The 27,126-nt window shown below is 37.0% G+C and overlaps 1 protein-coding gene across 5 annotated transcripts in view; it reads left to right on the top strand.

Moving 5' to 3' along the window:
* The first annotated feature begins 1,359 nt into the window (after positions 1 to 1,359).
* LOC118929706 (peptidyl-prolyl cis-trans isomerase FKBP5) overlaps positions 1,360 to 27,126 on the top strand; it is a 104,929-nt gene continuing 79,162 nt past the window's right edge. For 3 of the 5 annotated variants that reach the window (XR_008994458.1, XM_057494256.1, XM_057494253.1), the window contains exons 1-2: positions 1,360 to 1,543; positions 1,901 to 2,090. The gene's annotated coding sequence lies outside the window, so the exon portion shown is untranslated. Of the gene's footprint in view, positions 1,544 to 1,900; positions 2,091 to 2,133; positions 2,157 to 27,126 lie in introns of those variants that run through there. The other 2 variants (XM_057494255.1, XM_057494254.1) reach the window with 2 other exon arrangements.

The following is a 27,126-nucleotide window of genomic DNA, read 5'->3' as shown; positions in this document are numbered from 1 at the left end:
CTCTGCACATAGCACAGTGCTTAATACTTGCTGTTAATAAGCATAGTAGATGATTACTCAATTGGTGTTAGTATGCAGAGCTGCACCAGTGTCTTGCTGAATTAATGCATGAATAAATTGTTCCAGGGACTCTCCCTAGCCATCTGGTAAAAAGGGAAACTTTTTAAAATTAAGGTATCATTCATATACATTCTCCTGAAGGTTTCACAAGAAAAACAACGTGGTTACTACATTCACCCTTATTATCGAGTCCCCCTCCATACCCCATTGCATCAGTGTAGTCAGGTGCCACAGAGTAAAAAGGGAAACTTATAGGCACTGAGAGAGGGCTCTTGCCCTGGAGGAGGTTTCACCATCTACTCTAGCTGTCTTTTCTATAGGCACCACCACCTCTTGACGGCAGGGATAAGCTGCAGAAGAGACTTCATAAACATCTACATAACAAACGTGATACAGTACAGAGAGCAGATTTGAAATTTTGAAATGTGGCTTCTAATCTGGCTATGAGACTTTAGGTTTCCATAGGTAACTACTAAGTCCCATAGCTATGGGGCATTAGGTCTCTTACCTCAAAATGAGGGCATTCAGCTAGCTATTCCCTAAGGCCCATGTGCAGGCTCCTCCTGTGAATGAATCTCTATGGAAGCTACTCAGAGGTGGCCATCAAGTTAGAAGGGCCTGGGCCCCTCTGGAAGTGAGTTTGCTCGGCAGGCCTATCCTTGGCGGGTGAGGGGTGGGGCAGACAGAGAACACAAACATTTTAAAGGCCGTTGCTGTCTCCATTGCCGGGGAGCTCATGTTTGTAAGGTTGAAAGGCAAAGGAAAGCATAGTCTTCAGTCACTGAGTGTCCAGAGGGAAGTGCTATGTGCTAAATGGGTTCTCAAGACGGGATTTCTCCCAGTCCCAGCTGGGCATCTTTGCCTTCCTGGGGTTGTTTCCTGGGGCTTACCTGGGTTGTAACCTAATCTGTTTACCTGACCCAAACAGCCTGGCCACCTCTTTCCATACTCTAGGCAGGGCAGGCTGGATGGACAGATAGAAGGTAGAGCTTTCAGAGACGATTTAGATGTGGTCAACTAGCTTGTTTAGGCATTAATTTCTCTGGATGTAAGTGATGGTGTGAGGGGGTGTCCGTCAGTTTCCTCCATCCCTTCTCTCAGGCCCCCACAAAGGGCAAGGACCAGACACGTGGGCTGGCGTGGAGAGGCGGAGATTACACTAAGGCGGAGGTGCAAATGGGCGGAGGCGGGACTCTATTTGCATAGACCGCGCGCGGCCACCAATCCGGACAGGCGGAGAGACAGCCCGCGCGCCTTTTGGGGGCGGACTGACAGCCCCAGGACCCTATTGAAGGCGGGTCCTGCGGCCGGCGAGGGCGGGATAGCGCCGGGCGCTGCCCGGGGGATTCAGGCCGGTTCGCGGGCGCTGCCAGTCTCGGGCGGCGGCGGCTGGTGCGCGGGCGGCCTGCTGGGCGGGCAGAGGAGCGAGCGGCGCGCGGTTGAGGCGGAGAGAGAACGAGCCGACCAGCCACCGCGGCGACAGGTATCGGCGCCATGGCCGCAGAGATGGGGCGGGCGACCGCGGCGCCCGGGAGCCGAATTCCCTCCTCGCGGTCGGGTCGCCGCCGCGCTGCCTCCCCGCCTCCTCATACGGCTGCCCAGCCCGGCAGCGGCGCATGGGAGCCAGCCGGGCCCGGGAAGCTTCGAGGAGAGCGCGATGGACCCCCAGCCCCACCGCCGGGCTCCTCCGCGCCCCGCCGGGGCGGGGCTGACGTCCCCTCCGGGAGACCCGGAGCCCGGCGGCTACGGGTGCCGCCCCCGCCGCGCTCCCCCTCGCGGAGGCGAGGCCTGTCGCTCCCGCTCGTCCTCACCGGCTTTTGTTTCCCGCCCGGGGTGACAGGTCCCTGCTCCGGCCTCGGCCGGCAGCCCCCGACACGCCTGAGGCCCGGCGCGCTGGGCCGGGGCCGCCCGAAGCAGGCGGCGGGACCCGCGGAGAGCGAGCCGGGCGGTGCGTGAGCAGCAGCCGCCGCCGCGGGCGAGAGACAAACTTCGCCTTCCGGGGCCCGGGCGGCGGGAGAAGTCGAGCCGCGGTGAGCCGGGCGCCGGGATGCCGCGGGCGCGATGGAGCGTTCGCTCACCTGGTGGGCCCGTGGAGGGTGAGGAGAGCGGAGGGCCTCGCCGCTGCGCTCCTCGCTTTCGCTTTGCACTCCCGGGGAGGTGGGTGTAGGTGCGCGTTCACCGCCTTCACCTGTCGCCATGGGACAAGTGACCGGGAACGACATCCTCGCTCTCAGGCGCTCTGGGAGGGTGTCAGCGCAGCCCAGTTCTGACAGGTGCCAGGTAAACGCCAGTGAAAACTTGCTTTAGGGCTCCTTTACTCAGCGGCACAATGCCTTCCCCCTTATTGATGTCTAAAAAGGTGTGCTGGTGAAACATAGGACTCAAACCCAGTCAGTACTGACGAAAAGCCATGGGGTGGTGGTGGTGGGCTCAGTGTGTAGATTGTTTTCTTTTTGCTCGACGAGGCAGGAGGAACATTTTAGTCTTCATTTAAAGAAATCAGTTCTGCAGTGGTGGCGAAAGCACAGTAAGCAAGTTGTAAATGGAGAGTGCAGAACTCTAGATAGCCTTCAGTGTGCCTCAGGACAGCGTGTACAACGTTTGGCCGCCTTTCAGAAATTCTGCGTGAAGTAGTTTGAGCTCGTGGTGTTGGACTTACTTTTCAGGAGTATGTTTTCCAGCGGAATAAGGCTTAGCGTTGAATGGGAGCTTTCTTTGCCTCTCAGAGGGTAGACCGTAGTGTTTGTTTTCATTGTCTTTCCATTTTGTTAGATTGTAGACAAGGGAAAAGTTAAGGCATACTTCGGTTAAGTATTTTTAATAGTCTGTGGAATTCTGCCCCCCTCCCCCGCCAAAGGGTTTCCTCTTTAGAGAATTATAGTAGCCTTTTCTCTTGGTATTTGAATCAAAATTCTAGGATAGACATGAAAAATATTCTTCCTTTAGCGGGAAATTTTTGTCATACTTCTACTTAGCATTTTCTGTTTGTTTCTCTCCCGTCTGACCTCCACTTACCAATATGCAGTTATGGCCCTGACCAATTCAGGGCATCTATAGGAAAAATATATTTAAAAATAATACATAATAATTTAAAATATATTTTATATTTTAGAAATATAATTATTGTAAAATGTGTTTTTAAAATACATCTTTTTAAATGAAGGTGATTGACATTTGTGGGAAACATTTGATTTAGTTTACTCAGTTTTTTTTTCCTAATGTGACTTGTTATCCGTATTCGGTTATGATTTATACTTGAGATAGAGGTTTAACGCCTTAAAGAACAAAGTTGTGATTTTGATTTAATCATGCCGTTAGTGTTTCACTGAATGTTAATTTTACTTATATATCTAGTTAACTAATAACGCCATTTAAAGCCGAACTCTTTACCCAGTTGGCTAGTTGTTACTATTTGGGGTCAAAAAGATCATCAAAGATGGTCTGATAAAATGTTTTATTCTTTAAAACAACAGGCTTATATGTTACTTGGTCTTTGTATTTACAACATATTTAACAAAATAAGTATGTTTCTGAGTCTTTAATTTTTTTTGTTATGGGAATTTTTTTTTTAGTTGTGGGAGTTTTGGGTGAATTTCTTTTTAAAACATTAATTTTAACTATTTCAACTTGAAAAACTTAAAATATTGGATTAACTATTTAAATCTTCAATTTTCTGTTTATTCTTGGGTTGGAAAAGAATATGTACTTTGGGTTATTTAGTTTCCTAAAGGTTTCTTAGCTTAGAACGAATCAATCTGCAGAAAACATACTCTCTGTGTAGTTGTAGAAGTTACTGCTATTAAAAGTTGAGTTGGCTTTTGATGCGCAGTGAGGGTAGATTGGCTGAACAGTGACTCGTCCTCATGTGGAGTGGGTTTTGTTCTATGTAAATAGTTGTGAGGAATCTTATGACTGGGGCTCATTGTTTTGCTTAATTTATGTAATTTCTCTTTAAAGTAGAGATAGGAATATATTTTATTATGTGTAATTAAAGTTTTATAATTTTTATCCTATGATAAATATACCACATCATAAAATTATATTTCATAGTTTTATTTACAAAAAACATATCTTAGGAACTTTAAAAATGCCTTTTAATTGAAAGCTCACTTTCAGATTCAGTTTTTAGATATTTTATTTACTGATGTTTGCCCACTTTAACTTGTGGTAGACCATATTATAAAATTATGAACCAATTTCAACTTTAAAATTAATTAACAGCTGAATTCTCACATGCACTAAATAAATATTGGGAGAGGGTTTTTGTTATTTAACCTCAGGTGTGGCTCCTTTTCAGTTTGGGGTGAGCAAAGATTTCTGAATGAATAAAGCCACAAAAAATAGCTATATTCGAACAGAAATCAAATGACACTGTTAGACTGCTTTATTTAACAGTAATATGCTTGTAATACCTGATATTAAGAGTAACCTTTAAAGGTCTTTAATATGATTTTTCACAATTCCTAAAGAAGAATCTGTATTGTACATGTTTTGGTATGCTAAATTCTGTAATTATTTAATGCTGAACAATTAAATATTTATGTTTTGTAATTCCTGAACTATCTGAACTTCTAACCTAGCTGATTATAATTAGATCTTGTTTTTCATTATTTTACATTTTTGGATTTTTCTACAATGTATTTTTAACTTGACATTATATCCCCAAAAGTGAAAAGAAAATTAAATCTGCAAGCATCAGACTAGATGGATGTTGGTATGTAAATCACGTAACTATTGATTTAAAAACAGTAGCCACTTAAATGTGATTTAATTTGCAAATGAGATGTTTATTGTGTAAAAGATAGTTTTGCCAAAGGAGACAGGTAAGATAATTTAGATACAGCCTTATTTAACCATGTAACTGTAATCTGTGTAGTTAACAGGTTACTCCTTAAGGATATTTTAGCAATATTTGAAACACGGGAATTCAAGTACTCAAAATAACTTGTACATCACAATTTGTACATCACAGTTTGTTATGATGAAAATTGTCCTGTACATGGCTGAATTTTATACATGTAAGACTATAATCCTTAAATAGTTTATTATATGCTGAATGTAGTATTCCAGTCTTTTGAAAAACATCTGGTTAATGAGAGTGAGGGACCACCAGAGGGAGTATGGGGCTATACATTTATTGTACCTGTTTTCTACTCTGGTCTAGAACAAAAACATTCACAAAATAAGAGTAAAATTTTATTTTGGTTCTCCAAAACAATCAAGCAAAAAGATATTGAAAATTGGGATTGTAGCTATTTGGAGCTGCTGTCATTTTTGTAACACTTAATCAAGGCTATTTTCTTTTAGAAAAAGATAGTTATTAAAAAAATAAAAATAATTCATTTTCAGAGTGAAATAATGGGTTTTTAGTTTTATATCTGTGAAAGTTAGGGAAAAAATGCTGAGAATGTTTTTTAAGATTTCAGATGTACTATGTTTTTATTGTATGTTTGGAATTTTTCACGTTTTGGAAGGAGGAATAAAAGACGTAGAAAGATCAAAGGCTAGAAGAGGTTGTTTTTCCCTTTTGTAGTTGCAGATCCTTCCTAAACCAGGCAATGGTAAATTTCCAGAACCTTTCGTGGCATTCTGCCTCCATCTTGGCAATTTAAAGATGATGTTAAATGAGGAGCCACTCCTGAAAATGATCACCTGATTATTAAAAGCAGGCTGGGATTTTCAAACAGATCTCTGCAAAAATTTGATTTGTGTTTATGTTTCTTAATATTCTTATCTCTGGAAATTAAAGAACCTCCTCTAATGTCAGTTGGAAATTATACAGTAGAACTTGGAAGTCAAAATGTCTCTCTCTCACAGACTTAATGTTGTAGTAAATTACTTTTTTGAATGGAGAAAATATCCTAGTGATGGAGTCCTTTTCAGAATATATTCAGAATGAGGATGGAATGGTCTTTATCCATGTTAAATATTAACCAATGAAATTATTTCTTTTTAAAGTGAGACAATAAAATAAAATCTTGTAATCTTAACACGTATCTTGGATTTTGTCCCTAGCATAAAGAATTATGATGTGGTGGACAGTAACATTAAATGTTTTGAAATTCTACTTTGGGAAGAGGATTTTCTATGAGAAGAAGGTATTTCATTGAAGTGGAACAGGGTAACTTACATGGAGAGAAAAATTTGTCTTTTGAATTATTCTTAGGTCATAATATAATACTTATTAAGAAAAATTGAGATAATCATCTTTCCCATCTTAGATTTATTTTCACTATGAACTTTGTAAGTTCTTTTAAAATATCTTTGTTGGTCCTAGGTGGCCTTCTCAGAATCTGTTCATCTGTCTATGTATTTATACACACACATATATATATATATTTGTATTTTATATATAACTATATATATACAGCATATAACTATAACATATATATATATATATGCTGTATGTATATGTGCACATATAAATCAATCTGTCTACTCCCAGTCTTATTTATATGTGAAACCTATTCTTTTTTTAAATGAAATCTTACTGTACCAACAGGAATAAAATATATACATGTCCAAGAAAAGACTGATACAAATTTTCATAAGTAGCTTTTTTCACATTTGAAATGAACTACTGATTCATATAACAGCATAATTAATCTCAGACATTTTAGCCTAAGAGAAGCCAGCTACAAGTAAGTGCTCCATGATGTCATTTATAAAAAAATACAAGAACAGGCAAAACTTAGGTGTGGTGGTAGAAATCAGGACAGTGGTTTCTGGGTAAGGGCTGTGGTTGATTGGAAAGGGGCAAAAGGGAAATTTCTAGGGAAATGGAAATATTTTATAGCTTGATTTGAGTGATGGTAATTCCAGCATACACATTTTAGGTAATTTTTATTTTCACATAAGTTTTAACTTACATAAAACTTAGAAGACCAGTGCAAGGAAGATCTAGATTCACCAGTTGTTGGTGTATACACTTGTTCAAACTTACTGAGCTGAATACTTATGATCTGTGCATTTTATGGTATGCAATTTTTACGTTAGGGAAACAGCTACAAAAATTTGTTGACGGAAATGATCTTATATGCAAAAAGTGAAATACCTCAATTCAGAATTAAACAGTGCTTTAATTTAACAATGCAGTAGAAAAAGAGAATCACTTACTGTCTTTTGTCTCTATGTACATGTGTTTATGCTGCTTCTCTCTGAAGTTCCATGATATACTTCTGTTAGAAGAAATAGGATCCTGAAAGTGATTCAAGGTAGAACTGCCACCAAGGAAGCTTTGCTTTATTTTGTTATCCTGTGCATGTCACCTCGGAAATGAGATTGATAGCTAGCAATAGTTTTCTGGAAATTGAAGGTGGTGATTATTCCTGTTAGGAGCTGTACACCTACAGTGTGCTAGGTTTTGCACAGACATGTACAGTCTTTACTGTCTTAGAACTTATCAACTGAAGAGGAGGCAAACAAATCTGATTCTTATTCTTGGGTGGTGCTGTTTATCATAGGGTACGATTGGTGCTTGTAAACCATTTAAACTATTTTTGGTTATCAGTAAGTGGTCAATCCAAGTAGTGAATTTGTTGCTCTCTCTCAGTTTTACTGCTGCCATAGTCTCAGTAGAGTGATTTGATTTAAATTATATCTATTTAAATCATAGCATAAACTATGATGATTGTTAAGAACATTCAATTTTTCTTTCTATTTAATATAATTTTACATATGTATTCTCTACAGTTTATGATTAGGTATAATTTACAGATATTGGTCCATTAAAAATTTTTTTTGCATCTATTTTATTTATTTGCATCTATGTTTATTTTACTAGAGTGGAAGATATTTGAATAGGACTAACCACCAAGTTGAGCAAATTAATCATTGATACTGGGAATAAATGTTTATTTTGCCTTTACTAATCAAAACCATAGTTTATTTTATATGGCTATACAGAATATATTTTTCTTCAACAAAAATTGTAAGTTCATTGAAGGGAAAAATGACAAACATTCAACATCAACCAACATAGATAAAAGGACTTTTTCCATTTAACATATGTTCTTCTGAAATGACAAACATGGTCTTTTCTACCTTTCACGCACATTAAGACTCACCTGGTCTACTGAGAATGAACAAAACATTATATGAAAGATTTTTTATCTGTTAGAATTTTGTTTGGAGTTGTCAAGCCTTAAATTAACTGAAAATAGAATTTTAAAAATATCTGTAGGTAGCCTTTTTTAGGCTTTTTATTAGGGACATTTCATACTATTCAAACCTGGAGAGAATAATGTAGTAAACCTTCATGTTAAACCTCCAGGTTTATTATCAGCATTTTGTTAACATGCTTTTAAAACTGTTGAATTTCACAAGTATTGTAAAATAGTAGTAGTATTGGTGCACCAGATTTTTTCCAAGTTTTGCTGTAAATAGAAAAACTTAAAAAGCAGTGTGTTTTAGGTCATAGACTAATTTGACTTTGAACAAATTATGAAACTATATATATATATATATGTAAAACTGAATATGATTCATAATGGTAATTATGAAACCATATGTATATTTATCCTTAGCATCTTTCTGTCAATTCATAGCCTGGAAAAGAAAGATTGATTTTAACTTTTCATTTAGAGTAAATTAGGCCAGGTATTGTATATCTATAGAATAAATTCATCTGGAAAGTTAAATTATCTTCACAGTGTAGTATCTGAGAATTTCTGTTGAGAAAAGTTTTTCTGTTGCCTTTTCTTTCTCTCAAAACTTAAATCACTGCTGTGCTTTTGGGTCCCCAAATCTGTATCTCTGTCTAAATTTGAGGTCTTTCAAACTTGAGGCCCAAAATTTCACCTATATCTTGAAACAAAATACGTTTAAATACCATTCTGAAGCAGCTACACACCCCACCACCCCCAGCCCCCAGGCAAAAAACATGTATCTTCTCCCCTTTCCTTTTTAGCTGTTAAATGACTCCATTCCTCCTGGTCATTTTTACTCTCCCTTTTCTTCTTAAGCTCAAGTGAGTCATTAAAATCATTTTGTTTCTAACTTTATAATGTATCTTTTTATCCTTTTTATTTCCACTATAGTCTTCCTACTTTGGTCAACATTTTAAAGCAGGAAGTTGCCTTTAATCTATAATGAACTTCTCACAATTGAAGTTAAGCTGTGTTCCTAAAGTAAAACAAGACATTTTCTTTACTTCCAGAGAAGGCTTCAGTCAGCCTTATAGGCAGACACATAATTTTTAAGTCCCTAGGTAATCATTATGTTAAAACCAAAGTGTTACATATTTCCAAGTCACTCAGCTCCGATAACCTGGTGAGTAGTGACTGGCAGGACCCAGTTTATCAAGGGGTGTGTAAACGGAAGACTTTCTTGGACCATAGGAATAGCCCAGGATGAGTTCCTTCCAGCCCAGAATATCTGCAATACTTCGCAGTAGAGGAAATACTGAGTGTATGTAACACATTTTAAGGACTTCCTGATGTTTTTATGGCTAAAAGTACAGGTCTCTGGGTTTACCTTAAAAGTCTTCTATCCCTTGTTCCATATTTCCTGGCCAAGACAGTTCCCATCAAAAAGTCACCTTTGCTGAAAGTGATGCAATATATTTCATTACTTTTCCTTTCTTTACAGGCTCCTGGAATTGACGCTTGTTAGAAATATAGGCGCCTGAGGATACTTGAGAATATATAAAACAGAAAGGGGGAAATAAGTGATACCCATTGCATGTCTCAATATCTGTCATCCAGCCTTCAGGGGTCTTGGGGCTGATTTCTTTCCAGATGAATTTGTAGTTTATTAACTTGGTTGGCTTTTAGTCCGTTTATGGAGATCTTTCTTCTTTCTACTCTTCTGGGAAATGTTTGAATTTCCTCCTGGTAGGAAGGAACCAAGACCCAATTTAAGATTACTGACTTTGGTAATAAGAGAATGAGATTCTATATTGCTTTAGATAATCCAGAATATCTGATTATTTTCTTTTATGGGAACTAGGAATAATGTGGAGATTCTGAGATGCTTATGCAGAAATTAATTTAATTGTTATTGAGAATGGAAAATGGAGGAGAAAAATACTCGATTCCAAGGAAGCCTGCTTCCTAAAAAGTAGGACAAGACATTGGGATGAGATTCAGGAGGGATGCTACTAAGTAGCTACATGATCTTGGGCAAGTTAAAATTAGTTAACCTTCCTGAGCCTTATTTCAGTTGTAAAATGAATTGGTTGGATTAGATAGTGTTTTAAAGTCTCTTTGCAGCTCTAAAATTCTAAAAGGAGTGGTTTCTCAGAAAAACACTCCTAATTTATATACTGTTCCTGTTTAAAGGTTTTTCAGTGGATATTTCATATATGTATTTTTTTAGTCTTCTGTAGAGATTAGGAAAATAAATAATAAGAGTTAGCATTCATAAAATGAGTTAAATTTTAGTGTCTTCATTTGTCCATGTCTTTCCACTGAGTTTATTCTGGTCTCTTACTTTTGCCTTCTGTTTGTGTCTGTTTTCCTGCTTTTCTTGCTTTTTCTTACCATCTATGCTTTACAGTGTGACTTTCATGCCCCTCTTTTTGTCCTTCTTGCTACTGCTTTTTTTCTGTTTTATTATAGGCATGGGATTCATCAAGTAGACCCTTGAGTCTGAGCTATCACAGAATTAAATTTAGTCCTAATAACCTAATAGTTGATTAATGGTACCCTTCTAATCTTAATATAGAAACTAGAGAGATGAGTCGTAGGGCAGAGGGAGTGGGCAAGCCTGAAGGGAGAAGGGATGGTGTAGAAGAGGGTTTCTAAGGATTATTTTGGTATTTTGATTTAAAATGTAAGTTAAAATATCTCTTAAGTCTTGATGATGGTGACTCTGCCATTGATACTAAAGTTTGGCTCTGAATCTGAATTTCTTGAGGGCAGTATCTGCACCCTTAATTTTGGATCCTTAGTGTTCAGTGTAGTGCTACAGAGTAAGTGCTGGTTGAGCTGAATTGTTAGGACTGAGTCTTTCTTCAAGGTGTTTTGTGGTACGCTGGAGATTAACAGAGTAAGGTGTAGACTCTTAAGTAAGACTTGAGTAGGACTACTACTACTACTTTGTTATATTGGACAAGAATGATATTTACCTTCTCTAAGCCAGTTTCCTCACCTATAATATTGGAGAGGGGTAATATTAATTAATACTCACCTCAGGATTGTTGTGAGAATTAAATGAGACAATGTGTATAAAGCACTTAGCCCAGAGCCTGGTATGTGTTTTCAATAAATGTTAAATAGCACTTTGGTTTCATTAATAAGCACTTTTGTGTTCCTGATATTAAGTTCTGTTAGGTTCTCAGTAGAGGTGTCACAATAAATAAGACAAAATCCTGTTAGAAAAGGTAGAATACATGCATGAAAGAAAAGTAACCAAAGTAACCACCTAGGTCCAGTGGTAAGTGGCAAATGAGTGGTTTACTAAAGGACTCAAGAGGCAGTAGAATTGCTAAGCAGATGACACCTTTAGGAAGATGGCAGAACTTGACCTGAGCTTTGAAGGACTAGTTAGCAAGTTAAGAGGACAGGCTTCCTGGAGCCAGACTGCCCATATTGGAACCCTAGGTCTGCTATTGTGTAATAGGTTACTTAACCTCCTTCCTAGGATTGTTGGGAGAATTAAATGAGTTAATACATGTCAAGCATTTAGAGGGTGCTCAGACATGATTAGAACATGATAAATTATTATTGTAAGTTGAGAGATGGGAGAATGCATTTCAGATAGGACATTGAGTGATAATGAAGGGAAGATATCCTAAGTTTATTTGAAATGATGAAGCCAAATGGGCTGGAGGGAATAACCTATTGGAAAATAGTGGGTGATTACACGAGGCAGAATTATGAATGGGTAAGCCAGGGAGTATGACATCTTTCTAGTACTGAGGGATCTTGGGAGGATTTCTTGGGTTATTTGTGAAGCATTCTTGTATGTTATAGATAACACTTTTAAGTCTGTAGCTCTAGCATTGCTCACTATCCTGATTTCAGTGTAACTAAAACTTCTATTCAAGGTAATTTTGATACTGGAGCTCATGATTTTTTATTCTGAACCATTGTGCCTCTTTAATTTATCCATTTCTTTTTGTACGCATGTGTTTTTGGCTTTCTCTTTTTCTCTCTGTATTCTAGTTATTTACATAATCCTTGTTCTTTTTCTCCAAAGTTGTTGGGTTTCTGCTACTGTTTTCCTGTCTGTTCTCAAAAACCCAGTCGAGATCCTAAATCACCAAAGCTATAAAGTGGAAAGGGCCAGAAGAGGGAGAAAGAGAGGAGAGAAATATCCTTAGTCCAGCCATCTTGTTTTACAGATGAGGATGTTGAGGTTCAGACAAAATTAAGTCACATGCTTAAGATCCAGAGCTAATACTAATGAGCAGGCCTGTACATTTTCAAGCTAAAGTAGGGCAGTGTTCTTACTGTCATCCTAATGTGATTCTTAACCATGAGGGTGGGAATTACAGTAGTACTACCAATAATTTTTCTACTATAGCTATTAAATGCCAAGATAAAAAAAAATTATACTACCAGGAATAATGTGATAATATTTCACCTTCTTAATGAGAAGCCATGATTACATTTCTTGGATGAGTATTGCTGTTCTTCAAGTAATATTTAAAAGCAACACTCCAAAATTTGCTTTAAGAATAAAAGGATTTCTTCCTTTCATTTTTAGAATTATAAATATAATGGTGTTGTAAACATATATACCATTCTCAAAGCAAGTGAACTTTTTGTTTCTATCATGGTGGAACTCAGGTTCTTTTATAGAGTGGTTGATGGGATGGTAAGATTAATATTAAAAGTTGGGAGCTGTTGGACTTTTCATCTCACAGTCCTCAACCCTATATTTCTAACAATAGTCTCTATGTATATATCTTCCTCAGTCTCTTAACATTTTATTTTATTTTTATTATTTTTTATTATGGTGTCATTAATATACAATCACACGAGCAACATTGTGGTTACTAGATTCCCCCTGTTATCAAGTCCCCACCACATAGCCCATTACAGTCACTGTCCATCAGCGTAAGTCTCTTAACATTTTAATATGTGCCACATACAATGGTGAGGAACTTATTTACACATTGTTTTCTTCTAAACTGTTTTCCTACCTAGATGTGTTAGGATACAATACCCACAAAGCCTTAACCTTAGTGTCTGGTCACTCTACTTGGTCAGTAAATATTCCCTTCCCTTTTTACAGAGCAGATAATTATTTCTCATATATAATGTCAGTTCCTAATCATGGTATCACACCATTTTTCTTCCTTTGAAATATATTGTTTTAACTTTGGCAAGATGCCCTTCCTGCATTTTGAAAATTTTCATGGTGTATGAATACTTTTTAGTCACTTTAAGCACAGTTTCATCATGAAATCATTTTGCAACTGGTAATCCTGTTCTGTGTTATTTCCCATGATGAAAGAAAGAATGGCATGGGTTCCACAGAGATATCCCAGACCTCTGCTCATATCGGCATAGTCCTTTAAAAAAAAAAGGTAGGCTTCTGGACTAGATTCATTTTACTAAAATACTAATTTTTCTTTATCATTTTCAAACACTGAAGTTGCATTGTATAATCCACACACGTCTATACAAGAAAAAATTTTCCATGTCGTCAGTGCTTTGTATCAGATCACTTATTTATATTTCCCATGGTTTGGTTTCTTTTTCCTGTCTTCATTTTTCTGAAGGGAGAAAGATTTTTTTTCTTTTCTGATCTGTGACTTGTTTTGTATTTGGGTTCCTTAGGTGTATGTAAGCCCTGCAATTCTTACATGTTGAGAAAGAGATAATTGGTTTTTGTCACTTTCATTCTTATGTAATAAATTTGTATTTCCATTTTTGTAAATTATTAAATTCCTGCTATTGCTATGTTAGCTGCTGTATACCAGTTCTTTGTATCATAGTTATATTTGATCATATTAAGTTCATGTCCACTGTTGTCAAAAGTGGAAATACCATGGCTGGGGTGTGTTTATGTATTGCCTCTGGAGTTGTAGCCATTGATGAACAGGAAACTGAAAGCTGAAAGTTCAGGAAATGTATTGTATTTAGACTTTGTGGAAAAAATATATATGATACTTAACTACTGAAATCCATGGCCATTTGAAGACAGAAAAATTTATATTTGCATTTAGCTGCAGATGAATATTACAAATTCTTATAACAATGCTGTCAAATGCTTAATTATGATAATAGATACAGTGTGTGCTTTGTAGGCCAGGAACATTGTGCAATTCTAGGAAAAAAAGCAACAGATTATTTATGTGTTCAGCTATACAATTTCAAGAAATGAAACAGCTGGCACATCTGTTGAATTCTTCAAGGATGTCTTATTTTCAGAGAATTAGAATTATGGTTTTAGTTGAGTTCCAGAGAAGGAGAGGTCCCTATTTTACAAGATAGCCCATTTTACTCTTAGGAAACCTGATGGTTAAGTTTTACTTTCTCATATTAAGTTGAACTTTTTTTCCCTGTAATTTATTAATATACTCTATAGATTACTTAGTGTTGAAAATAAAATGATTGTTTGACCACAATTATTTAAAATAAAATAAATGTATCTCAAGTGTTTTTAAAGTATGCTGGCATTTTAGGTGCCTCATACTATTCTACTCATACCAGTCTTTATCTTTGAACTTACTTAAAAGATTTCTCAGGGGAGATGTGATTGACATATATGCCTGATAACTTTATTTTATTCCTGTTTCTATACTTAGTTGTTTTAACAGGATATGATTCAGTATCATTGTTACTCTTTGAGTCAAACATGAAATTTTAACAGTTTCTTAGAAATGGGAATTTTCTAATGTATTTTTGTTGCTGTTCATTTTTTGTTGTATATTTCAACAAAAGGTAATTAATACCTATTTCACTGCCATAGTAAATGAAAATTCTATTACAAAGTTCTTTTTAGAAATTTTAGCTGTATTACAATAAATTTCAGTATATTATAATCATTTTGATAGCCTCACTTAAATTACCCTCTTTTCAGGATTGGTTTTGGTTTGGATCTATTAGGGTCATGTCTTTGCCATGAAACTGTTGTGGTGGCCAAGGGGATAGAAAGCACTGACTGGCAAAGACTGGGGAATTGGGTCCACCCCAGGAGGTGAGGAGCAGTGGTTCCCCTGTAAGAAATCCCAGAATGCTGTTCTAGCAGCAGGGAAAATGGGTTTCAGGCTGACAAAACAAGGAGTCTCAATAAGGCCAGACAATAAAGGGGCTGGTATAATGGGATCAGGAGATGAATTTTATGCAGTAGCTAATTTGTTGTTGCAATAGAGTGTTCTTTTCAAGCGCAGCTTTACTTATTATATAATACATGTTCATTGTAGAAAAACAAAGTAAACATACATAAATTAGTGAAAAAATTTTTTCTACAACATTTTTCCCTCTCTGAATGTTTTTAATTATCCTTAAACTTCATTTAACATCTAGGTTATTTCTTATTTATTTATTTGAAAGGGTGCTTGTTGAACTGTTCTTTCCATTAATTGTGCTTCTAATAACTTTTAAAATTATGTAGGAATAGGAGTTAATTTTTAAGTCTTTGTTTTTGTTTGATAGAATTATTGTTAGTTTGTATCTGCTTTCTAGGAAACCCATAGGTATAATAGGCATAATGAGAATACAGACCTGTAAGTTAGAGTGATTCTTACAGGGAAAACTGTAAAAAGGGAAACCAAAAACCCTTTTTGTATGCTCTTTGGGAGCATGGGTTAGGTCATTCTTGTTCACCATTATATCAGTATCATCAGGCGTAATGCCTGACACATAGTAAGTGTTCCATAAATAATTGTTGAATGAATGGATGTTTCTCATTAAGCACTTTGAGTAACTCCTATTTCCTGTACTGTGGATAATCAGGATCAATTATATTCACCCAAAGTTAGGAGTCTTTGCTGTGCTCCTCCTTTTTTCTTAAATGAAAATTTAATAAACTATTTTTTTTAAGTTAGATATGTATGTGTATACACACACACTCCAAGAAGTGAAAATCCTTGTTTCTTACCCTGAATCCCATTCTCCAGAATTAGCTACCAAATATGGTTTGGTATATATTTTTTTTAGATATTTTCTTGTGTTTACAAGTGTATATTCATTTTCCTTATACAAACAGAATATAATGTGCGTTGTTTTAGAATTTGCTTTTTTTCCCATTCTTTAAACATCTTTCCGTATCAATTAATATACAGCTGCCTCTTTATTTTTAATCACTGCATAATATTCCATTGTGCAGATGTGTAACAACAGTCCAGTAAGGAAATTTCAAATGTATCCCATTTTTAAAACCATTACCACAATGTTGTGTTTAATATCCTTCTGCATATAATTTTGTTTACTTCTATGAAAATATCTATAGGTGATTTCCTGGAAGTGATATTGCTGGGCTAAAGGATATTTTCACTTAAACTTTTTATTGATACTGGCAAATTCACCCTTAAAAATATTTTACCTCTTTGTACTCTCACAAATGATTTGAGGTGTTGTTTTCTGGTATCTATATTCATTTTGTGGATTAGAAGGGGCAACTTTTGAAAATGAATCCTTCTCATAGCAATTTGAGATGTTCAGAAGATAATAGATTAAGTAATGTATTCTCATTGCCTGATGTAAGTAATTGAAGTCAAGTGGAAGGTGTTCTCTATTGATCTCTGTATTGCTCTGATTCAGATATGGAAGATCAAGATGTTGGTTTTCTGGGGTTTGTCTTAGATTGTTTAAGATAAATATTTAGTAGTGACAGTCTGAAGTGGTAGGAGGTCCTGAATGCTGGTTTGAGAAATTTGGATTTGTTGTGCTGGGGAGCTAAAGTCCTTGAATTGTGTAGTGTATTGTATGAAAGAGGCTTTACTGACATTTATGTATAGAATGAATGGAAGTGAGTTAGTAGGCTGGAAGTAGGAAGGTCAGCTGGAGAACTGTGGTAATTCAGGAAGGCAATCAAGAAAACACAGAATATGGTGTTAGCTATGGAACTGGAAAATAAGATAGTAGGGAACAGTAAACAATTGGCAAGTCCTGTTGATTAAATGGAGAAAAACTATATTAAAGTTGTAAACGTAGGAGAATAGCCAAATAATACAGATAATGAAGTAAATAGAGAAAGGGCTAATTTTGGAAAAAGCTTATTTTCTTTTAAAATGTAAGGATGTAAAGAGTCCTGAAGTATCTGTAGTCAGGTGATTCAAGAGAGATCAGAAACTGGCGAGTGGAAGAGGGAGAATTTATAACTAGATTTGACTATAATAGAAGTAGTTGAAGTTAAGGATAGATAAGTAATTTCTATTACTTCTGGTATCAAGTTGTTGACTGGGAAAAGCTGTTGATTGAGAACTACATGTTGAAAAGGGGTACTCTCGATAATGGGGGATGGGGTGAAAGGAGAATCAGGAAAGGAAATTAATCTGAGGAGTAAGAAAAGAATCAGGAGAAATGTTACTGAGGTCTCATTTTCATTCTTGTACTCTACATATGATACTATATTTGTGGGAAGTTTTCCAGGTAGAGTCCATGTTCTTCCTTTGGTAGTGATACCTCAGAAAATTTTGATGGTTATTTGAAATATGGAGTGAATTTTAACCACCACCACCACCACCCCGCCCCAGAGAAGGTTTAATGAGCCCCGTCCAGGCCCGTCAGTGGAGTGCCCCTTTCTTCTTCCCCTTCTCTTCCTTCTTCTTGGCCTTGCCCAGTGTGCTTTCGTGCATTATCTCCTTGCCCGAGTCCCTGGAGCTGCTGCTGCTGGAGTCTGAGGAGCAGCCGCGGCTGTGGTCATGCTTTCAGTTATTAGCTGTTCTTGCCTCTGACTGGCCCGGAACTTTAGGGGTACTGTGCTTGGGGTCTCCCACCTAGCCTGCCTCCTGTGGCTTCTTGAAGTGGAGTCTATGGCTGCCACCAGGTCAAACTCCATGGTGGTGAGATGTGTGTTCCAGTGAATTATATTTTGAACTTGAATAGTATACTTGAAAAAAGTTCTTGGAAAAGCAATTTTGGTATCATATGCTGTGTTCCTTTTAGTTTCATAAAATCTTTTCATCTTGTTTTCATATCTATGGGTCTTAAACAAGAAAATATAAATACAGCTTGTTGTTGGAGAGACAGAAGTCCAGATATCTTGTATATTTTAATTGATCATATAAAAAGTATCCCCTGGCTTTTGAAACTGGGCTAATAATATGGTAAGAATCCATATCTTTTTAGAAAGAGTTTGAATTTAGAGTGGAATTAATTAGTGCTTGTCAGGATGGAGCCTATGTACAGGAAATGATCTAGACTAAAAGTGAGAACTTGTGATACTATTAGGGAGACAGTATATAAAATGGTTAGAGTGCAGGCTTAGGAGTCATTCTAGTTCACTAGCAATCTTAAGCCCCTTTATTTTACAATCTGGAAATGGCTGTAACATTTCCTGTATCATAGAGTTATTGAGAGGATCCTTCATGGAACTTACATTCTCATATATACATAAATATATGTGCCAGGTGGTAAGTGAAAGGGGAGAAATGGGACGGCCAATTGCTGGTGTTTGTTGTTCTTTTATATGGGGCAATAGGGAAGTCCTCTCTGATAAAGTATTTGAACAGAGATCTGAAGGAAGTGAGGGAGCAACTGATGTGACTACCTGGGGGAAGGGTTCCAGCCAGAGGGAACAGCATGTGCAAAGCCTTGAGGAGAGGTGCACTGGAGAATACAGCCAGAAGGCCAGCATAGCAAGAGGAACAGCAGTAAGAAATAATTTCAGAGACAGCCACTGATCAGCATGTAGGGTTTTAAGCATAAGAAGGACTTTGTTTTTTATTCTGTGAGATGGGAAGCTATGGAATGATGCCAGAGTAATTTTTTTAATGCCAGTCTGATTATCACTTTTCTTAAAAAATGCTGTAAGTTCTCTATTTCCTTTGGGATAAAGTTCAAATGATTTATTCTGGCACACAAGGTCCTTTACAGTCAGGCTTCTGCCTATTTATTTAGCATTGCCTGCCTTCCCACACGTATCCTTCACTTTAGCCAAATTGGATTACATGCAGGTCCCTGGATGTGTCATGATGATTCATGTCTTCGTGTCTCTCTGTGCTCTTTGCCCTGTGAGAAACCATCCCCCTCAGCTCGCACAGTCATTGGCTCTGTTTTAAAAGGTCCTTTTAGAGGGTCTTTGTATTCCTGGAGCACCCCGTGCCTTGTCTCACCATTCCCTCCCCTAGCCACTTTGTACTCAAGCCACATAGTCTTGGAATGTGCTGTGTTCCTTTACCAGCCTTGATTTTACTCTTGCCACGCCCTGGCCAGTTGAAATTATGCCCATCCTTCAAGAACCATCTTAAACACTGCCATGTTTTCCCTACTTTATAAACCTTTATAAGTTGCCATTTTTTCCCCTACCCTTGTAAATACTTTGTAGCTCTCTTATGCTTAGTCACAGTTATCTTGAATTAAAATGTTTCTTTGCCTTACCTCTCACAAAACCCTTGGCCTTACTCATTTCAGTTTCCAGTATAGGGTCTTTGCAAATTTCATGTTCAGTAGATATTCACAGTGTGAAGAAATCATAGGATAATGTTTACTACTGGCACCAAAAATTAGTGCACCCCTTTTGAAATGTAGTTTGACATAATGTATTCAGACACATGAATAGTCATGGTTTTTGACCCAGTGATACCACTTCTGGAAATCATCTTAAGAAAATAATACAAACCGGAATGACAGTTATAACAGCTACCTCTACTACTAATGTTGAAAGTTTGCTGTGTGTCAGGCACCATGCAAAGCTTTTTACATGATTACTTAATATAACCCTCAGAATCCCCAGAGTTGTAAATATTGTTAACTTCATGTCATAGATGGGAAAATTGAGGCAGAAAGAAATTAAGTGATTTGCCCAAAGACCATACAGCTGCTATGTTGTCAAGTCAAGATTCCCACTGAAGTAGACTGTTTCAGGAATCCATACTCTTAATTATATGATAAAAGTCTAGGTACAAAATAGCACTGTTATGGAGATACATTAGAAACAATATATATTATGAATTATTGTCCATTCAATAGAATAATTTTCACAATAGCTTTATTGACATAAAATTCACATAGCATAACATTAATCTCTTGAAAGTATACAAGTCAGTTGTTTCTAGAGTTGTATTCATAGAGTTGTACAACTGCTACCATCATCTCACTTTAGAACATTTTATCACTCCAGAAAAGGAATTTCCTACCCTCAGCAGTCTCTTGCTACTTTTCCCTTTACCCTAGGCAACCACCAATCTGCTTTCTGTCTCTGTGCATTTGCTTATTATGGACATTTCATATAAATGGAATCATCTAATATATGGAATTTTGTGTCTGGCTTTCATTTAGCATAATATTTTCAAGGTTCATCCATGTTGTAGCATGTTGTTAGCACTTCATTGCTTTTAATTGCTGAATAATATTCTGTTGTATGACTCTACCACATTTTATTTATCTAATCATTAGTTAATGGGTGTTTGGGTTGTTTCTATGCTTTGGCTGTTACGAATAATGCTGTTATGAACATTCACAAACAGGTTTTTGTATAGACATGCATTTTCATTTTTCTTGGAATTGGTGATTAAATGATAACTGTTTAATTTTTAGAAGAGCTGCCAGACTATTTTCAAAAGCACCTGCACCATTTTACATCCCACTAGCAATACACGAGGGTTCCACTTTCTCTGTATCTTTGTCAGTACTTGTTATTATATCTTTCTGCTAATAACCATCCTAGTGGGTATGGAGTGGTATCTTACTGTGCCTTTGGTTTGCATTTCCCTAATGCCTAATGGTGCTTAACATCCTTTCATGTGTTTATTGGCCGTTTATCTTCTTTGGAGAAATTTTTCAATTGGCTTCTCTTTTTATTATTGAGTTGTTGCAGGATTTCTTAATACATTCCAGATACAATCCCATTAACAGATATGTGATCTGCAAAAATATCTCCTATTCTGTGTTATGGCTTTTTCACTTTCTTGATGGTGTCCTTTGAAACACAGTATTTTTTAATTTTCATGAAGTCTAATTTATCTGTTTTTTTCTTTGTTGGTTGTGACTTCAGTTTCACATAAGAAACCATTGCCTGGCCCAAGGTCAACAAAGATTTACCCCTATGTTTTCTATTAAGAGTTTGATAGTTTTAGCTCTTACATTGAGGTCTTTGATCCACTTAAGTTACTTTATGTATGTGATGTGCGGTAGGGTGTCCAACTTTGTAATCTTTTGCATGTATTGACCCAGTTGTCCCAGCACCATTTGTTGAAAAGACTATTCTTTTCCCCATAAAATTGTTTTGGCCCCATTTTTGAATATCTGTTGATCATGAATGTAAGAATTTATTTCTCAGCTCTCCATTTTATTTAATGGATCTATGTGTCTGCCCTTATCTTAGTAACATAGTCTTGATTACTGTTGCTTTATAGTTAAGTTTTGTAACTGTAAAATGGGAGTCTTCCCAACTTTGTTCTTTTTTCAAGGTTGTTTTGGCTGTTTTACTCAATTTTGTTGTGAACCTAAATCTGGTCTAAAAAATAAAGCCAATTTTTGAAAAGTACCCTTAAATTATAATATTGAGAATATGATGAATTCTTTTTTCCTTTCTTTATTTCCTAAGTTTCTTGTAATATTTAACTATTATTACATTATTATTTAAATTTTTAAATTAAATTTTGGCAAATAGAATAATTTTTTAATTCAAGAGGCAACTCTTAGCTCTGTAGGTAAAAACCAGAGTTACCTAACTTTCCAGGAAGAATGTATGGAGGGCGAGGAGTTGGGATATAAAATTATGGTTAGAATGAGCCCGTCTCAGATTTAACACTCACCTCCTTGAATTTTCCTATCTCTCTCCAGTCAGTTTCCTTCAGCTTCTGCTCTGCCTTCTCACTCTGTATTAAAAGGCCTCCTTCACATCCTAGCTTAGGACTTTCCTCAGAACCTTTAGATGAAATTTGAGAGTCCAGCTAGTTTATTTAATTGCCATTGATAATGGAATGAATGGCAGTTGAATAGAATGAGGGCAACAAACCAGATAATGCAGACCGAACCACAGAACCCACTTTGATGGAAAGGGATTTCCCGGGGGGTGGGGTGGAGGGTGGTGGTGGTGGTGGTGGGAACAAGTCATTCAAGCAGAGCTTTTTGCTGTTTTCTGCCCCTGTTCTGTCAATTTCTTTGCATATATATATATATGTTGTTTTCTTATGAAATCGTATGCTTTTTAAGAGAAAAGATCTGTAGGTGGTGCTAGGACTAGTTAGGAGTTTAATAGGCACACAGAGAAGCAACCCATCTGCTTGGTGAGAGACTACTGTTCATATGTTGTTTGTAAATACCACTGCAGAGTGTGTTGTGTTGTTTTTTTTTTTGTTGCTATCATTAATCTACAATTACATGAGGAACATTATGTTTACTAGACTCCCCCCTTCACCAAGTCCCCCCGACAAGCCCCATTACAGTCACTGTCCATCAGTGTAGTAAGATGCTGTAGAATCACTACTTGTCTTTTCTGTGTTGCACAGCCCTCCCTGTGCCTCCTCCCACATTACACATGCTAATTGTAATGTCCCCTTTCTTTCCAACCCCATATCCCTCCCTTCCCACCCATCCTCCCCAGTCCCTTTCCCTTTGGTAACTGTTAGTCCATTCTTGGGTTCTGTGATTCTGCTGCTATTTTGTTCCTTCAGTTTTTTCTTTGTTCTTATATTCCACATATGAGTGAAATCATTTGGTACTTGTCTTTCTCCGCCTGGCTTATTTCACTGAGCATAATACCCTCTAGCTCTATCCATGTTGTTGCAAAGAGTAGGATTTGTTTTCTTCTTATGGCTGAATAATATTCCATTGTGTATATGTACCACATCTTCTTTATCCATTCATCTACTGATGAACACTTAGGTTGCTTCCATTTCTTGGCTATTGTGAATAGTGCTGCAATAAACATAGGGGTGCATCTGTCTTTTTCAAACTGGGCTGCTGTATTCTTAGGGTAAATTCCTAGAAGTGGAATTCCTGGGTCAAATGGTATTTCTATTTTGAGCATTTTGAGGAACCTCCATACTGCTTTCCACAATGGTTGAACTAATTTACATTCCCACCAGCAGTTTAGGAGGGTTCCCCTTTCTCCACAACTTTGTCAACATTTGTTGTTGTTTGTCTGTTGGATGGTGGCGATCCTTACTGGTATGAGGTGATATCTCATTGTGGTTTTAATTTGCATTTCTCTGATGACTAGTGATGTGGAGCATCTTTTCATGTGTCTGTTGGCCATCTGAATTTCTTCTTTGGAGAACTGTCAGTTCAGCTCCTCTGCCCATTTTTTAATTGGATTATTTGCTTTTTGTTTGTTGAGGTGTGTGAGCTCTTTATTTTGGATGTCAGCCCTTTACAAAACTTTTTATCTTAAGGTTTTTTACTCTGCATTCAAGCTCTCTGAACCATCTCTCTCTGGTTGCTATTTAATGTAAACTTAGAGATTGACAACTAGGTGGGGTCCTCTGTTCCTGACTGCCATTTGTAAGTCAAACTGATGTAATTAGTAAGATAAAACTGCTGTTTATGTGTGCATGGACATATGCTCACAATGCATTTCCGAGACCTGTTATACTAGGGTTTTCTTAATTACCACCCCTCCTGATTAGAAGAGAGTATCATTTTTACTTTTATATAGTTGGACACTCAGGTATAGTATAATTACCCAGATTAGATTTTTCAAAGTAGATTTAGAGAAGGAATATAGTCAACTGGTAATATTTCAGCACTGATTCATTCCTTTTAGTGTCTGATATTTTATCATCTTTATGTTGACTGCTTTTGAATATCACAGCTCATTGCAATGTTTATATGCCATTCCCTTACACTAAGCGGTGGGGATACAAAAACGATTAGGACACATTCCCTGCCCACACAGTGTTTACAGACCTTTATTTTATATTACCTTCTTGGAAATCACCAGCAGACTGGGAATCAAATTATTGGGCCCTAATGAACCAACCCAAGTAATCTACCACTGTGGCACAGGTAGAAATTGAATTTTTCTGCCAAAAACATGAACACATAATAGAGATTTATGCCTACTGTCTTTACCCTTTCCAGAATGTACGTTCTGTGAGGTAGAAATTATTTTCTGTTGTTTATTGCTGCATCTCTATTGCCTAGAACAGTGCCTGGCACAGGGTAGGTGCTCAGTAGATATTTGTTGAATCAATAGGTGAATGGCTCCTTATCTTTCAGCTTTCAACTCAAATGTTTTCTTATGGTATTCTTCCCCGCTGAGCTGGTTTACCCACTCCCTTATGGATATATTTTCCTTAGAACAAACTGGCCATATTTAGTCATATGACCACACTTAGTGCAAGGGAGGAAACTAGGGCTTTATTCTGAGAAGCTACATGTCCAGTTAAAAAGTACAGGTTTTATTACTAAGGAAGAAGTGGAAAAAAGGATACTGAGAATTACTAGCACTCTACCACAGCTTTAACAGTGGTGTCTATCACTTGTACCTTTGAGCTAAGGGCAGTCATGACTTGGTATGGAGTAGGCTACAGATTGTGAGAGGTGAGATGCAAAACACAAAGTCAAGAAAGTACCAGAGAAGGATTCAAATTCTTATTACCTCAGGATGTAAAAGAGCAGTAAATAGTTTTATCTAAACATTGGTGTGGTATTAAAAGGACAAGAGGAATAGTGCTCTTGAAGTGGTATGAGGTCTTTTTAATCTATCAATACTCTTGCTGACTTCTTAGTGGTGGTTTGAGTGTTTTTAACTGCTCAACTCTACTGCCAAGAGTTCTAATTATTTAGTTATTAGAAGTGAGGCTTGGACATTAAATGTTTGAGAACCACTTTTACTGACCTAGTAGTAATTGCAACTATACTTTTATCTTAATTACCATGTAGAATCTAATAACTCCCCAATGTACAAATGTCAGCCAGACTTCTTTCCTGAGTTCAGGCATTGCCTCTCGCTGCCTTCTGGATACCTCATGAGCACCCCTTGCTCAACCAGAGTTCTCTTCCTCTGAACTGAAGACCCTCCAAAATGCTTGGATTAAATTGAGCAGAAAGAATAAAAAGTCCTGATGGGTAGAGCCATTAAGTGCTTCATCTTTTTGTCATAAGTTTAAAAAAAACCATGGAAGTAATATATGCTTAGTATTAAACTATTTAAGTGGTGCAAAATAAATTTTAAGATGGGAAAATTCCTTCTTATCCCTCCTACTTCCAAATCTCATTCTCCAGAAGAATCTTTAATGGCTGTTTGAACAGTGGATATTCTTCCAAACTTTTGTGTATATATAAGCAAACATATATATTACACATATACACTGTTTTTCTCCTAAAAATAGGATCATATTACATGCTGTTCTGCCATTTAATAGTACATCTTCGACCTCCATCTTTTCATGTCATTATTAGAAGGTTGTTTATCTGGTTTGACTAAAACCTCACCTGTTCCTTATTAATATTTCCAGAGTTTAGCTGTCTTAACTAAGGAAAAGCAATTATGAAAGAGACATTTTTGCCTATAATGTATAATATTTGTGTAATTTCAATCCAGTGCTCTAAAATGAGTGCATGCACTAAAATCTACTACCAACTAGGAACCATGATTGGTTGCTCCAAGTTATTATGATAACATCATTTGTCTGTATCACGTTATTCCATTGTGACATCATCAACTGATCTTTTAATTTTTTTATAGCCCAGAGGACCACATCATCACTGGGCGCTATACGCTATAACAATATATTTCATTTACAGTGTATCTGTAACAATACAGTGGTATCCTTTTTAGTAGATGAATATTTACAAAACTCAATTCAGTTGTTTGGATGCTTTTGGTATTAGACTCTTAGCTAAATGATTCTCTGTTGTATAGATTTATCTCATCCTTTTCAAAGACTGTCTAATATTTTCATAGTATGAATTTGCCAAAATTTATTTAAACATTCCCATGACCACCCTCTTCAGGAAAAACTTTAGAATGCTTTTATTTAGCCATACAGTTAATTTAGGCAATCTGTAAACGTTTAATTGATAAATCCAAGCCCATGTCCTTCCTACTCTTCAATTGTTATTTTTTTCATTTCCCCCTGACTCCCCTGTGTATTTAAGCCTTTCTAGTTCTCTCCTCTTATTAAACTTTTGCTGTCCACTCCCCTTTCACCTAAAGCATTTCCATTTTCCCTTTATAAGCCTAGTGCAAGAATCAAACTTCTCACTTGTCACTTTTGCATCTTTATCCATTCCCCTTCTACTTAACTTTGACACAATATGTTTTCTTTCTCTTATTTTCAGTTCTTAGCCTTTTATCCTTTACCACTACCCTTGGGAGATGCTAGGGGATACACAAAATCAGTGATTTTTTTCCCTAAAAAAAGATAAAAAACCTTTTAGCTAAATACTTATTCATAGAAGACATCCTATTTTATTCTACATAGTATCCTTAAATATTTAAGATGTAAGCGCATCCATAAAATAAGGACATACCAAGAAAGATGTGCAATCAGGTAATAAAAAGAGTATACAGAAATCAAAAGCATTATTTTAAAAAATCCTTTGGCAAATTAAATGATACATTGGATATAGCCAACAACCAGTGGGGATCTAGGAATGCTATCAAAGAAAATCTTTTAAAATATAGGTCAAAAAGACAAAGATGGAATCTGAGAGAAAAGCCCGATGTTTCTCAACCCTATGTGCACATTAGAATAAGCTGAGATTGCTTTTAAAAATACTGATGCCCTGGCCCCACCACAGGCCAATTAAATACAAACTCTGGGAGTGGGGGCTCGGTGGTTTCTTAAAGCTTCCCAAGTGATTTTAATGTTTATCCCAGGTCTAGAAACTGTTTAAGAGACCTGAAGGATAGAACCAAGATGTCTGAAGTCTTTCTAATAAGACTTTTAGAAGCAGAGGACAGACTTTGAAAGAAAAGAAGTAATAGTAGGACCTTCCCTGAGATCCCCAAAGACTTGTCATCAGCAATTAAGGATCAGGATACCGAGGCCCCTGCAGGAATTAAAAAAAGAAGACAAGAACCACAATATATCCTGGTGTTACAGCTGAACCC

This window comes from Manis pentadactyla, chromosome 16, assembly GCF_030020395.1.
Source record: "Manis pentadactyla isolate mManPen7 chromosome 16, mManPen7.hap1, whole genome shotgun sequence".
NCBI classification, from domain to species: domain Eukaryota; kingdom Metazoa; phylum Chordata; class Mammalia; order Pholidota; family Manidae; genus Manis; species Manis pentadactyla.
This window is presented reverse-complemented; position numbering and strand designations above follow the sequence as displayed.